This window comes from Mirounga angustirostris, unplaced genomic scaffold, assembly GCF_029215605.1.
Source record: "Mirounga angustirostris isolate CCGP_5_RB_7025 unplaced genomic scaffold, mMirAng1.0.hap1 SCAF_11, whole genome shotgun sequence".
Taxonomy (NCBI): domain Eukaryota; kingdom Metazoa; phylum Chordata; class Mammalia; order Carnivora; family Phocidae; genus Mirounga; species Mirounga angustirostris.
Genome location: NW_026991719.1, coordinates 100584770 through 100597108, shown reverse-complemented (window position 1 = coordinate 100597108; position 12339 = coordinate 100584770). Strand labels below are relative to the sequence as shown.

Here is a 12339-nt window from a genome sequence, read left to right as displayed (position 1 = left end):
TCAGATCTTTAACTCTAATAATGTTTCCTCCTTAAAAGGAACCAAGCTCCTCAGAATAATGGCAGATTGCAGGGCTGGGACAGAGTAGGGATGAGATAAATCTGGAACATCTTTTTTTTTTTTTAAAGTAGGCTCCATGCCCAGTGTGGAGCCCAATGCGGGGCCTGAACCCATGACCCTGAGACCAAGACCCGAACTGAGATCAAGATTCAGAAACTCAAACCAACTGAACCATTTAGGCACCCCAAACCTGGAACATCTTTTAGGTCATAAAGTAAGGAAGTGCTTTAAAAACAATGAGGGCATGTCATAAGTATACAGGAGCCAGCTTGAAGGAGCTCCCATTGGCCAAGTCTGGGAGTATTTGAGCACCAAAATAATAAAGTGTAGTGATAAATTATAAATCATTGAAAAAATAGAAATCCATGAATCCATACTGACAATCCATCCATCCACCCATCTATCCATCCATCAATAAGGGAGGAGGGTAAGCTCTTGTTTAAAGTAGAATTTCAAGTGCCCACTGATTAATGTAGAAAGAATTCTGGAGTAAGAAATTCAGTGTTTTGTAACTATTTTAAGTAAAATTTGGATCAGGCATGAATCATCAAAGGGTACTAAATCCAGGGGGAGTTTTTTGGGGCACCCGGCTGGCTCAGTCAGTAGAACATGAACTCTTGATCTCAGGGTCATGAGTTGAAGCCCCACACTGGGCACAGAGCTCGCTTACTTAAAAATAAATAAATAATTCCAGGAGAATTTTTTATGAGGAGCTGGCTATTTTCATTGCTTTAAGATGTATCCCCTACAGAATTGCTTATGAGTTTCAAGGAAGAAAAAAATAATTATACAGCAGAGAAATCTGACAAGCCCTTACCTAGGTGATTAAAATGAACATCACTGGGGCGCCAGTCAGTTAAGCGTCCGACTCTTGATTTCGGCTCAGGTCATGATCTCAGGGTCGTGGGATAGAGCCCCACACTGGCCTCTGCACTAGGCATGGAGCCTGCTTAAGATTCTCTCTCTCTCCCTCTTCCTGTGCCCCCGTCCCTGCTTGCATGCTCTCTCTTTCTCTCTTAAAAAAAATTAACATGGGGCGCCTGGGTGGCTCAGTCGTTACGCGTCTGCCTTCGGCTCAGGTCATGATCCCAGGGTCCTGGGATCAAGCCCCGCATCGGGCTCCCTGCTCCCGCGGGAAGCCTGCTTCTCCCTCTCCCACTCCCGCTGCTTGTGTTCCCTCTCTCGCTTGTCTCTCTCTGTCAATTTAAAGACGCTTAACATACAGGATGCTTAAATACAGGGGCACCTGGCTGGCTCAGTTGGTAGAGCATGTGACTCTTGATCTCAGGGTCGTGAGTTCTAGCCCCATGTTGGGTATAGGGATTACTTATTTATAAAAAATACATAATTTCAATGTAATCATGAGGAAATATTAGACGAACACAAAATGAGAAATATATATATATATTTTTAAGGAGGAGATGTATTCTTCAAAAATGTCTATGTCATAAAAGACAAAGAAAGCAAAAAAAAAAAAAAAATGGGGGCACCTGGCTGGCTTAGTTGGTAGAGCATGCAACCCTTGATCTCAGGATTGTGAGTTTGATCCCCCGTTGGGTGTAGAGATTACTTAAAAATAAAATCTTAAGGGCGCCTCAGTCGGTTGAGCATCTGACTCTTGATTTCTGCTCAGGTCATAATCTCAGAGTCATGGGATTGAGCCTGGTGTCAGGCTCTGCTCTCAGCAAGGAGTCTGCTTAAGAGTCTCTCTCTCCATCTCCCTCTGCCCCTCCCCGCCACCCTCTCTCTCTCAAATAAATAAATAAATCTTTAAAAAATAAATAAAATAGGGGCGCCTGGGTGGCTCAGTCCTTAGGCGTCTGCCTTTGGCTCAGGTCATGATCCCAGGATCCTGGGATCGAGCCCCGAGTCAGGCTTCCTGCTCAGCGGGAAGCCTGCTTCTCCCTCTCCCACTCCCCCTGCTTGTGTTCCCTCTCTCACTGTCTCTCTCTGTCAAATAAATAAATAAAATCTTTAAAATAAATAAATAAACAGATAAATTAATTAAAATAAAATCTTAAAAAAAAAAAAAAAGACAAAGCCTATGGAAATGTTCCAGACTAAAGGAAGCTAAAGAGACAAGATGTTGGTTCACAAACTGAAGTATATAGGGGTGAAGGGCAATGATATATAATACTCTTAAATAGTTCAGGGGAAAATATAGGTAGATAGATAAAGCATGCAAATGATAAAGCACATGGGGTAAAAAGTTAACATTACATGAATCTGGGTGAAGGTGTTGAAGGAGGTCATTGAGAGGGCATTACCCCTGATTGACCCATGAGCTAGACCCCAGGCAATCGGAGGCTCCTCACCTCCTCTCCTATCCTGGGAATGTATGTTCTGCCCACCGATCCCACAGTGGAAGCTGTTCCAAGGACGTAGCCTTGAGAGAATAAGGTGGTGTTGAGACCATCTGGACTATATACGCAACTGAACCCCATTAAGGCCTCTCTATATACTTTTTTTAAAAAAAGATTTTAGGGACACCTGGGTGGCTTGGTCAGGTAAGCATCTGCCTTCAGCTCAGGTCATGATCCCAGGGTCCTGGGATCGAGCCCTGCTCAGTGGGGAGCCTGCTTCTCCCTCTCCCTCTGCCGCTGCTCCTCCAGCTTGTGCTCTCTCTCTTTCTCAAATAAATAAATAAAATCTTCAAAAACTTTATTCATTTATTTGAGAGAGAGAGAGCGCGCGAGTGGGCGGAGGACCAAAGGGAGAGGGGCAAGCAGACTGCACTGAGCACAGAGTCCAATGCAGGGCTTGATCCCATGACCCTGAGATCATGACCTGAGCACCCCAAGGCCTCTATATAAACTTTTAAGATTTAGTGGGTGAGCACAGAGATTTTGTCATCTCATAGCCACCTAAGATAAGGCTTGCATGTAAGTTCTCTTGCTTAGTAAACCTGCCACCTACCAATCTGAGTGTTCTGCCTCTTTCTTTGGTCTCTCCCTGCCCTCCATGTACCAGGGCCAATTTTAGATTTCACCTAGGAAACTCCCAAGGTTTCAAACCAACAAAAGGTGTCCTTGATGCTATTTTTATTCTAGCACGCTTGCCCTAAGCTTGAAATTATCTCCAAATAAAAAGTTTAAAAAACAAAACAATAGTAGCTTTATAGTATGCGTCATATTATATTGTGATTGTGACTCCACTAGTCTGTGAATAATCACAGACACGGACTGTCTTTTTTTTTTTCAAGTAATCTCTGTACCTAATGTGGGGCTTGAACTCATGAACCCCCCAATCAAGAGCCACATGTTCCACCGACTGAGCCAGTCAGGCGCCCCAGACTTAATCACCGTTGCCAGGGCCTGAGTGTGGGTGGGCACCTTCACAGGACAGGGCAAATAGTAGGTATGCAATGCATGTTTGATGATTGAACATAAGCATTTGCAAATGAATGCCCCACAAAGGTTGTACTGATGAGGCTTAGTTCCTGGGTGATACTAGGCAAGGGTTCAGGCAAGTTAAGAAGTCTCTGCTGGTTCTCCTATCAAAGCATTTATAGGTTTCTTTTTCTTGTGGTTAGTATATCTTTTTTTGTAGTATTTCTTTTTTTTAATTAGAGTATAATTGACACATAACATGTTAGTTTCAGGTATACAATATAATGATTCAATCCTTTATACATTGCAAAATGATCACAGCAATAAGTGGTTACCTTCCATCATCATACAGTTACAAACTTTTTTTTTATATAATGAAAACTTTCAAGATTTACTCTTTGGAACTTTCAAATAAGCAATACAATATTATTGACTATAATCATGTTGTATATTACATTGCTGTGACATTTATTTAATAACTGGAAGTTTGTACCTCTCAATCCACTTCACCATTTTACCCACTCTCCTCTCCCCTCCCTTCTGGCAATCACCAATCTGTTCTCTGTATCTATGAGTTTTATTTTGTTTTGCTCATTTGCTTTGTTTTTAAGATTGTACATGTAAGTGAAATCCTATAGTATTTGTCTTTCTCTGTCTGAGTTATTTCACTTAGCATAATATTCTCAAGGTCCATCCATGTTGTTGCAAATGGCAAGATTTCATTCTTTTTTATGGCTGAGTAGTATTCCATTATATATATATATCAATATATATATGTATCACATCTTTTTTATCCATTTATCCATTGATGGACACTTAGGTTGTTTCCATATCTTAGCTTTTGTAAATAATGCTGCAGTGAACATAGGGAGTGCATATATCTTTTTGAATTCGTGTTTTCATTTTCTTTTGGATAAATAACCAGAAGTGGGATTGCTAGATCATATGGTAGTTCTATTTTCAATTTTTGGGGGAACCTCCATACTATTTTTCCACAGTGGTGTAGATTTCTTGATGTTATTGCCCCTTCCCTTCAGGGATTCATTTGATATCACAGGCATTATACCTCTGTAAGGCATGTGTTATGGATTCCTCAGTTCTGAATATGTTAAGCTTTCCTAAAGTAAAGCCCAAACAATTTTGTGCATGCTATGTTGAAATTTACCATTTCCTGTTACCTCTCTAATTGAGCAGACACCCTGAAAAATTTGTGAACACTCCCACACCACCTTCACAAAAAGATATGATTGTAAACCACAAAGAAGTCACATGATTCACTGAAGAAACTCTCCAAACAAGTGCCTGCCTCATTATATCTGCCTCTAATTAAGAGAACGATTCATCAGTATTCCATGATGGTTAATTGTCTTTTTTTTTAATTTTTTTTTAAGATTTTATTTATTTATTTGACAGAGAGAGTGAGAGAGCACAAGCAGGGGGGAGCAGTAGAGGGAGAGGGGAAGGGAGAAGCAGGCTCCCCACCGAACAGGGAGCCCGATGCAGGACTCTATCCCAGGACCCTGGGATCATGACTTGAGCCGAAGGCAGACGCCCAACCATCTGAGCCACCCAGGTGCCCCATGGTTAATTGTTTTTACTACTGCTTTTGACTATTTTCAAAAAAACCATAACTCAAAAAAATTTTTTTTAATCATAATTTACTCATTCATTAAATAAAAAAAATTGTTGAATATCTACAGTAGATACTGACCTGGTCCCTGAGGATGCAGTAGTAGTGAACAAAACAGATATGTCTCTGGTGTCATGGAGTTTACAGTGTAGTAGGGGAGACAGATATTAGACAAATAAGTATATCAGAGATTACCTTTGTAAAACTCAACATTTAAAAAAAATACAACAGGGCGCCTGGGTGGCTTAGCCATTAAGCATCTGCCTTCGGCTCAGGTCATGAGCCCGGGGTCCTGGGATCAAGCCCCGCATCGGGCTCCCGGCTCAGCAGGAAGCCTGCTTCTCCCTCTCCCTCTGCCCCTGCTTGTGTACACTCTCTAGCTGTCTCTGTCTCTGTCAAATAAATAAATAAAATATTTAAAAAAAATAAAAATAAAAAATAAAAAAATAAAAAAAGATACAACAGATTTCCAGGCTTAAGACTCAACGTTCCTAGAAATCATTTCTTTAGGAAGTTTGGGTGTATACATTTTGTGGTTTTACAAAATTATCATTTAGAGTCTTTCTATATAGAGTCTTTCTATATATCTCCTCCTTGGATTGAAAGTTAATGCTGTTGGCTTGTCATTAAAAAAGTAATAGAATTAACTTGTCAGCAATTTTCTCAGTAACGTAAGAAAGGAGCGCTGTATCGGTGACCAGTGGAAACAGATGGCACACTAACATTTTTTGAAAGAAGCATTTAATAAAGTGACTATGTGCAAAATTTAGGTAGTGTGTTGAGAATCCACAAGTGATATTCCAGAACTAGCAGCTAGCAAGGCTGTTAGCATCCTTATACCTAACGCAGCAGACAGAGAGAGTAATTTCTTGAACCTGGGTGGGGGAGAGCAAGGGCCTTGTGGCAAGGGCTACTTGATGAGAGGAACTGTGACCTTCAGGTGAGGGAAACAGCCAGCCAGCCTACAGAAACCTCTCAGGGAACAAGTCATAGAAGTAGGTACCCCAACTTCGTTCTCCTCTATTCCAGCGATTTCCTGCCAGTCCTCTCCATTGGCCAAACCCAACTGGAAGCCAGGGGCCATGGAGCTCACCGGTATCTGTATATGGGTGAGTACGGAGCAAAGTAAGGAGTGGATCTGGAGGAGCAAATCATTAAAGGATAAGGAGCACAGGTCCTTAGTATTCTCTTCTCATCACAGCCTGAGTCTTAACTGTCTGACTCCACCTCTTTTATATTTTATTTTCTAATCTTACCATCTCTATTCCCCCTTTCTAATGTAAAACTGAGGCTCATCTTTGGAAGCTAATGCTTGTCACTTTTTCCTAGTTGTTGTAGAGGCTGCTTTGTGACCACAGGCTTGAGCCATGGAAACTCGGTCAAGGCAAAAGGGCCCATGGGACCCCAACCCCCTGGCTGAATCCAGACAGGCCCATCAGGCGACCCATCTCAAAATAGCCATAGGCCCCAACTAACCAACGGGCTGCTACGTACAACCAGGCACCGCTACCAAAAAAGGGAACATTTCATGCATCCCTCTCCCTCCTCACCTTCCCCCTTTAAATACAGCCCCCACCCACTGCCTCTTGCAGACAGTCTCTGCTTTGCTCCCTTGTGGTGTATTCAATAAACTTCTAGCTCCTTTGTTTGGCCTTGGGTGAATTCTTTCACTGCTGGGGCCACCGGCTTACACCCCATCAGGTTGCCCCACATTTGGGGGCCCCCATGGGATTGGGAGAGACACCACAGTTGTGACTTCTGGCCTTCTTACTCCCTCCCTCATCCCTTTGATCAAGATGTTTTCACCTGCTCTGGATAACCTTGCCTAGTTCAGCCCAAATTCTGGAACACAATTTTGGCCAAGGCCCTCGTAGCAAGAACTTCTTGCTTTAGCCCTGTGAGTGGCAAGTGGATGTAACCAAATGAGATGGGAGGCACTTACTTGTGTCCGACTAATAACTCAGTCACCACTCCGGTTCTGTTTAGCTCCACCCCCACCCCTTGCCTGGCAACCACACCCATGATTAGGATCACTGAGAACAAAGAGGCTGGACTCCAAACAACCAGGTTCAAAGATACCACCTACCTCATCAGAGGAAGGATGAAAATGGTTGGAGAGACTATGAACCCGAAGAACTAGTATTTCTTGCCTAAGCTGGATGATGAAATTTTTTTTTGGATGATGAAATTTTTAAAAAGGCAGGCTAGTAAAGAGTTCTGGCATGCATGGGAAAGAAACTCCAATTTCAGTCCCGTGGCTACCTTTAGAGAGGGAAGGTAAAGAGATCCAGGAGAAGTACAGAGGGAGCTCCAACTGGGGTTATATTTTATTTCTTAATAACGGAAATGCTGAAGCATATGGAAGAAAATGCTACAATTTGCTAGTGAATGGTAGGGTACTACTTATGAAATTCTTTGGTACTTTTCTCCGTGTGGAGAGTACAGTTCGGAGGCGGGAGCAGGGGCTATACGTGACCGAGGAAAGCAGACAGGATATAGAGAATAGTGCAATTATCTGTCTGCCAGGGTCCCAGTGGTGTTCTGGGAGCATGTTTCTTCAGTCTAGCCACAGGCTAACTGCCTCATGAGTCTGGAATCCTGATACGAGCAGTTTGGAGACCTGATAAAGTTTGCATTCCTAGCTCTGCTCCACAAAGGAGGTAGTCCTCTGTGGTAGTTCACAGCCAGTCTGTAGAGCCAGCCTGCCCAGGTCAGATCTTGCTTGGGCCACGTCCTGGCTGTGTCCCAGTTTCCTCATCTGTAAAATGGGATGAGAAGGTCAACCCGTGTCAAAGGGTTGTTGAGAGGATTATGGCCACAGACTAAATTTTACGCTATTGTTAGGCTGTTATTCTCCCAGACAAGCTGAACTAATGAGAACAGTCCTCTAGCGTAGGGGTTGGCAAACTTTTTCTGTAAAGGGTCACATACTAAACATTTGAGGCTTTGCAGGCCATACAATTTCTGTCCCATCTGATGTAGGAAAGATGTTACGGCTCAAAGTCGATGGCCAAGAAAGAATTCTTGAGACGTCTTTGGTGCAAAAAGGTGGTTTTATTAAAGCACCGGGACAGGACGCGTGGGTAGAAAGAGCTGCACTGGGGTCATGAGGGGTGGTCCATTATATACTTGCAAGTTGGGAGGGGGTTAGGGACAGAACAAACCTCCAGGGTATTTTGGAAACAAGGTTTCCAAGATCCTGAGGGGGCTAGCTATTGTTAGGAAAGGGCGTTTATTACTGTTTAGTAAACCCTCAGTCAAGAGACCCTTCAGATGTGTATCAGTGGGCCATATGGAGGATGATTCCTAACATGTATTTTGCAGGGTGGGGGGCGCGGGGTGGAGATAAAGAGAGCTCCAAAGGAATTTCTATATGTTTAAAGTAGACTCATGGGATCCTGGAGGGTCCAGCAAAGATTGCCTTTTGTCCTTAGCAAAGTGTCAACATCTAGGCGTTGAGTCCCTAGAGGAAATGTCACTCTGCCTGTTTAGAGGACTTGTCAGTGGGCTATAAGTGGTAAGGAAATTTAATAATTCTTCTTATGCCTTTGTTTCCCACATCACCAACTACTTAACTCTGATGTTTTGTTTTTAAAAATTTCATTTATTTATTTGACAGAGAGAGACACAATGAGAGAGGGGACACAAGCGGGGGTGGGGGGTGGGAGAGGGAGAAGCAGGCTTCCTGCAGAGCAGGGAGCCTGACGCGGGGCTTGATCCCAGGACCCTGGGACCATGACCTGAGCCGAAGGCAGCCGCTTAACAACTGAGCCACCCAGGCACCCCTTAACTCTGGTGTTGTAGTGAGAAAGCAGTCATGCACAATACATAAAGAAATGGATTATAGTTGTGTTCCAATAAAATTTTATTCATTACATCCGTTAATGACCAGTGGGAGCCAGAGGCCTGAGTTTTCAGGGCTCAAGAAGGGATTGGGGGAGTAGGGACTTCATTATCCTCTGGGGAGAGGGCATACATCGCAAAGACAGTGTATGAGGGTGGGTGTAAGAGATTGACTCCTGAATGGGAAGCGGCTTAAAGCAGAGCACTGTGAGCTGCTGAGGAGAAAGGAGGGAAGAATTAGGGAAGAGTTCCCTAAATTATTTGCAACTTCACACAAGTATACCCCTTGTGGGTTCTAGGGGGTCCTGATGTATTGCCCTCAGTCCTCAGGACAGCCAGACAAGGACTTAGTGTGGCTGAGCTCCTAGGCTAATCATCTGTCCATGAGCCATCTATCCATTTACCACAGTGTGCCCTAAAAAAATCAGTTTCTATGAAGACTGTTTAAAAAAAAGGCCCCAAATGGAGTCACTTGCAAACCAAGACTTAATTGCAAAATTTAACGTGACCTTTAAGCAGTCAATCGGAAATTTCCTGATCAACACTAGTGAAGTAATCTGCATGATAAGACCCCCCTGCCCTTCTTCCTAGGGAAAGGTGACCTTGCCTGAAACAAGCCTTTCTTTTCTTTTGCTAATAACTTCCTTGTTTCTGCCTGTACAAACCTTCCATTTTGTATAACTTTTGTACAGGGCCTTTCTACTTGCTAGATGGGATGCTGCCTGATTCATGAATTGTTGAATAAAGCCAATTAGCTCTTCAAATTTACTCAGTTAAATTTTGCTTCAACTGTACCATGACAAGAAATAGTCTGGGAAGACCAAATTAGGAAATAAGGAGTACCCAGGGTACCACTCCTGATCTTCCCACCAACCTAACTGTATGTACAGCTTTGAAATACATGCCTGAAACCTTAAGCCAAGAACTGCTTAAGGTCTTCTATATCAGGTAATGGCATACTAGGTAATTCAAACCAACCCTCCTTCTAAAGACAAGTAAAAAAGGTGGACAAAGTCTATGAAAAAAATGTTTAAAACCATCAAGAGAGCTACTGATATTATAGGCATTTTATTAGTTGAACATCAAGGAGGTATTTAGGTAATAAGAGAATTTCATGAGCTACTTTATGTCAGACATTTTTTTAAAGGATTTATTTATTTATTTATTTATTTATTTGAGAGAGAGAGAATGAGCAGGAGGGGCAGAGGGAGAGGGAGAATCTCAAGCAGACTTTGTGCTGTGCGTGAAACTTGACCCGGGGCTTGATCTCATGACACAGATCAGGACCTGAGCCGAAACCAAGAGTTGGGTGCTCAACCAGCTGTACCACCCAGGCGCCCCATATGTCAGACATTTTAACATTTAAATAAAATGGATAAATTCTTTGAAAACATAACTTATCAAACAATACAGAAAGAAAATAGAAAGCTCAAATAATATTAAAGTTTCAAGCCCAGAGCACTTCACAATTGAGTTCTACTAAATATTTGAAGAAGAAATAGCTCCAGTCTCTTCCAGAGACTAGAAATAGGATATTGCCCAACTTATTTTATGAGGATCCTCTAACCTTGGTACTAGAACAACAACAAGGACAGTCTGAGACAGTCTGGGCAAAATGATAGGCCAATTTCATTCATCAACATAGATGCAAAACTCCTAAACCAAATTTTAGCAAACCACGTCCAGCAATATATGGAGGAAAGTATAATATATCTTGAATAGGTTGGGTTTATGCCCAGAAATGCAAGGATATTTTGACAAAAGAAGCAATTGTTTTAATTGGCCATATTAACATATTTCTTTTCTTTTTTAAATTTTCATTTAAATTCTAGTTAGTTAACATATAGTGTAATATTGTTTTCAGGAGCACAATTTTGTGATTCATAACTTACATATAATACCCAGTGCTCAATATGACAAGTGCCCTCCTTAATACCCATCACCTATTTAGCCCATCCCCACCCACATCCCTCCATCAACCCTCAGTTTGTTCTCTATCATTAAGAGTCTTATGATTTGTTTCCCTCTCTCTCTTTTTCCCCCCTTCCCATATGTTCATCTGTTTTGTTTCTTAAACTCCACATACGAGTGAAATTGTATGGTATTTGTCTTTCTCTGCCTGACTTATTTCACTTACCACTCTAGCTCCATCCACGTTGTTGCAAATGGCAAGGTTTTATTCCTTTTGGTGGCTGAGTAATACTCCATTGTATATATATACCACATCTCTATCCATTCATCAATCGATGGGCTTTTGGGTTCTTTCCACAAATTGGTTATTGTTGACAATGCTGCTATAAACATTGGGGTGCATGTATCCTTTTGAATCAACATTTTTGTATCCTTTGGGTAAATACCTAGTAGTGCAATCACTGGGTCATAAGGTCATTTTATTTTTAACTTTTTGAGGAACCTCCATACTGTTCTCCAGAGTGGCTGCACAAGTTTGCCTTCCCACCAACAATGTAAGAGGGTTTCCCTTTCTCTGCATCCTTGCCAACACTTGTTGTTTCTTGTGTTGTTAACTTTAGCCATTCTGACTGGTGTGAGATAATATCTCATCAGGGTTGTGATGTGTATTTCCCTGATGATGAGTCACATTGAGCATCTTTTCATGGGTCTGTTAGCCATCTGGAGATCTTTTTTGGAAAAATGTCTATTCATGTCTTTTTTTTTTATTATTTATTTGTCAGAGCACAGGCAGAGCAGGCAGAGGGAGAAGCAGGCTCCCCGCTTAGCAAGGAGCCCAATGTGGGACTCGATCTCAGGACCTGGGATCATGACCTGAGCCAAAGGCAGATGCTTAACCGACTGAGCCACCCAGGTATCCCTCTATTCATGTCTTCTGCCCATTTCTTAACTGGATTATTTGGTTTTTGGCTGTTGAGTTTGATAAATTCTTTATAGATTTTGGATATTAACGCTTTATCTGATAGGTCATTTGCAAATATTTTCTCCCATTCTGCAGGCTGCCTTTTAGTTTTGTTGATTGCTTCCTTCACTGTGCAGAAGCTTTTTATCTTGATGAAGTCCCAATAGTTCATTTTTGCTTTTGTTTCCCTTGCCTCCAGCAACGTGTCTAGTAAGAAGTTGTTCAGCTGAGGCCAAAGAGGTTACTGCCTGTGTTCTCCTCTAGGATTTTGATGGATTCCTGTCTCACATTTAGGCCTTTCATCCATTTGAAATTTATTTTTGTGTATGGTGTAAGAAAGTGGTCCAGTTTCATTCTGCATGTTGCTGTCCAGTTTTCCCAACAACATTTGTTGAAGAAACTATTTTTTCCATTGGATATTCTTTCCTGCTTTGTCGAAGATTAGTTGACCATAGAGTTGAGGGTCCATATCTGGGTTCTCTATTCTGTTCCATTGGTCTATGTGTCTGTTTTTGTGCCAGTACCAGACTGTCTTGATGACTGTAGCTTTGTAATAGAGCTTGAAGTCCAGAATTGTGATGACAACAGCTTTGCTTTCTTTTTCA

General features: G+C 42.1%; 1 long non-coding RNA gene across 4 annotated transcripts in view; it reads left to right on the top strand.

Moving 5' to 3' along the window:
* Positions 1-12339, top strand: part of LOC123849493 (uncharacterized) — a 66680-nt gene that overhangs the window by 32271 nt on the left and 22070 nt on the right. The window contains exons 4-5 of one of the 4 annotated variants that reach the window (XR_010406247.1): positions 6049-6128; positions 6349-6654. The exons of 2 other annotated variants lie outside the window; for them this stretch is intronic. This is a non-coding gene — a long non-coding RNA (uncharacterized LOC123849493). Of the gene's footprint in view, positions 1-6048; positions 6129-6348; positions 6655-11555; positions 11681-12339 lie in introns of those variants that run through there. One more of the 4 variants, XR_010406248.1, reaches the window with a different exon arrangement.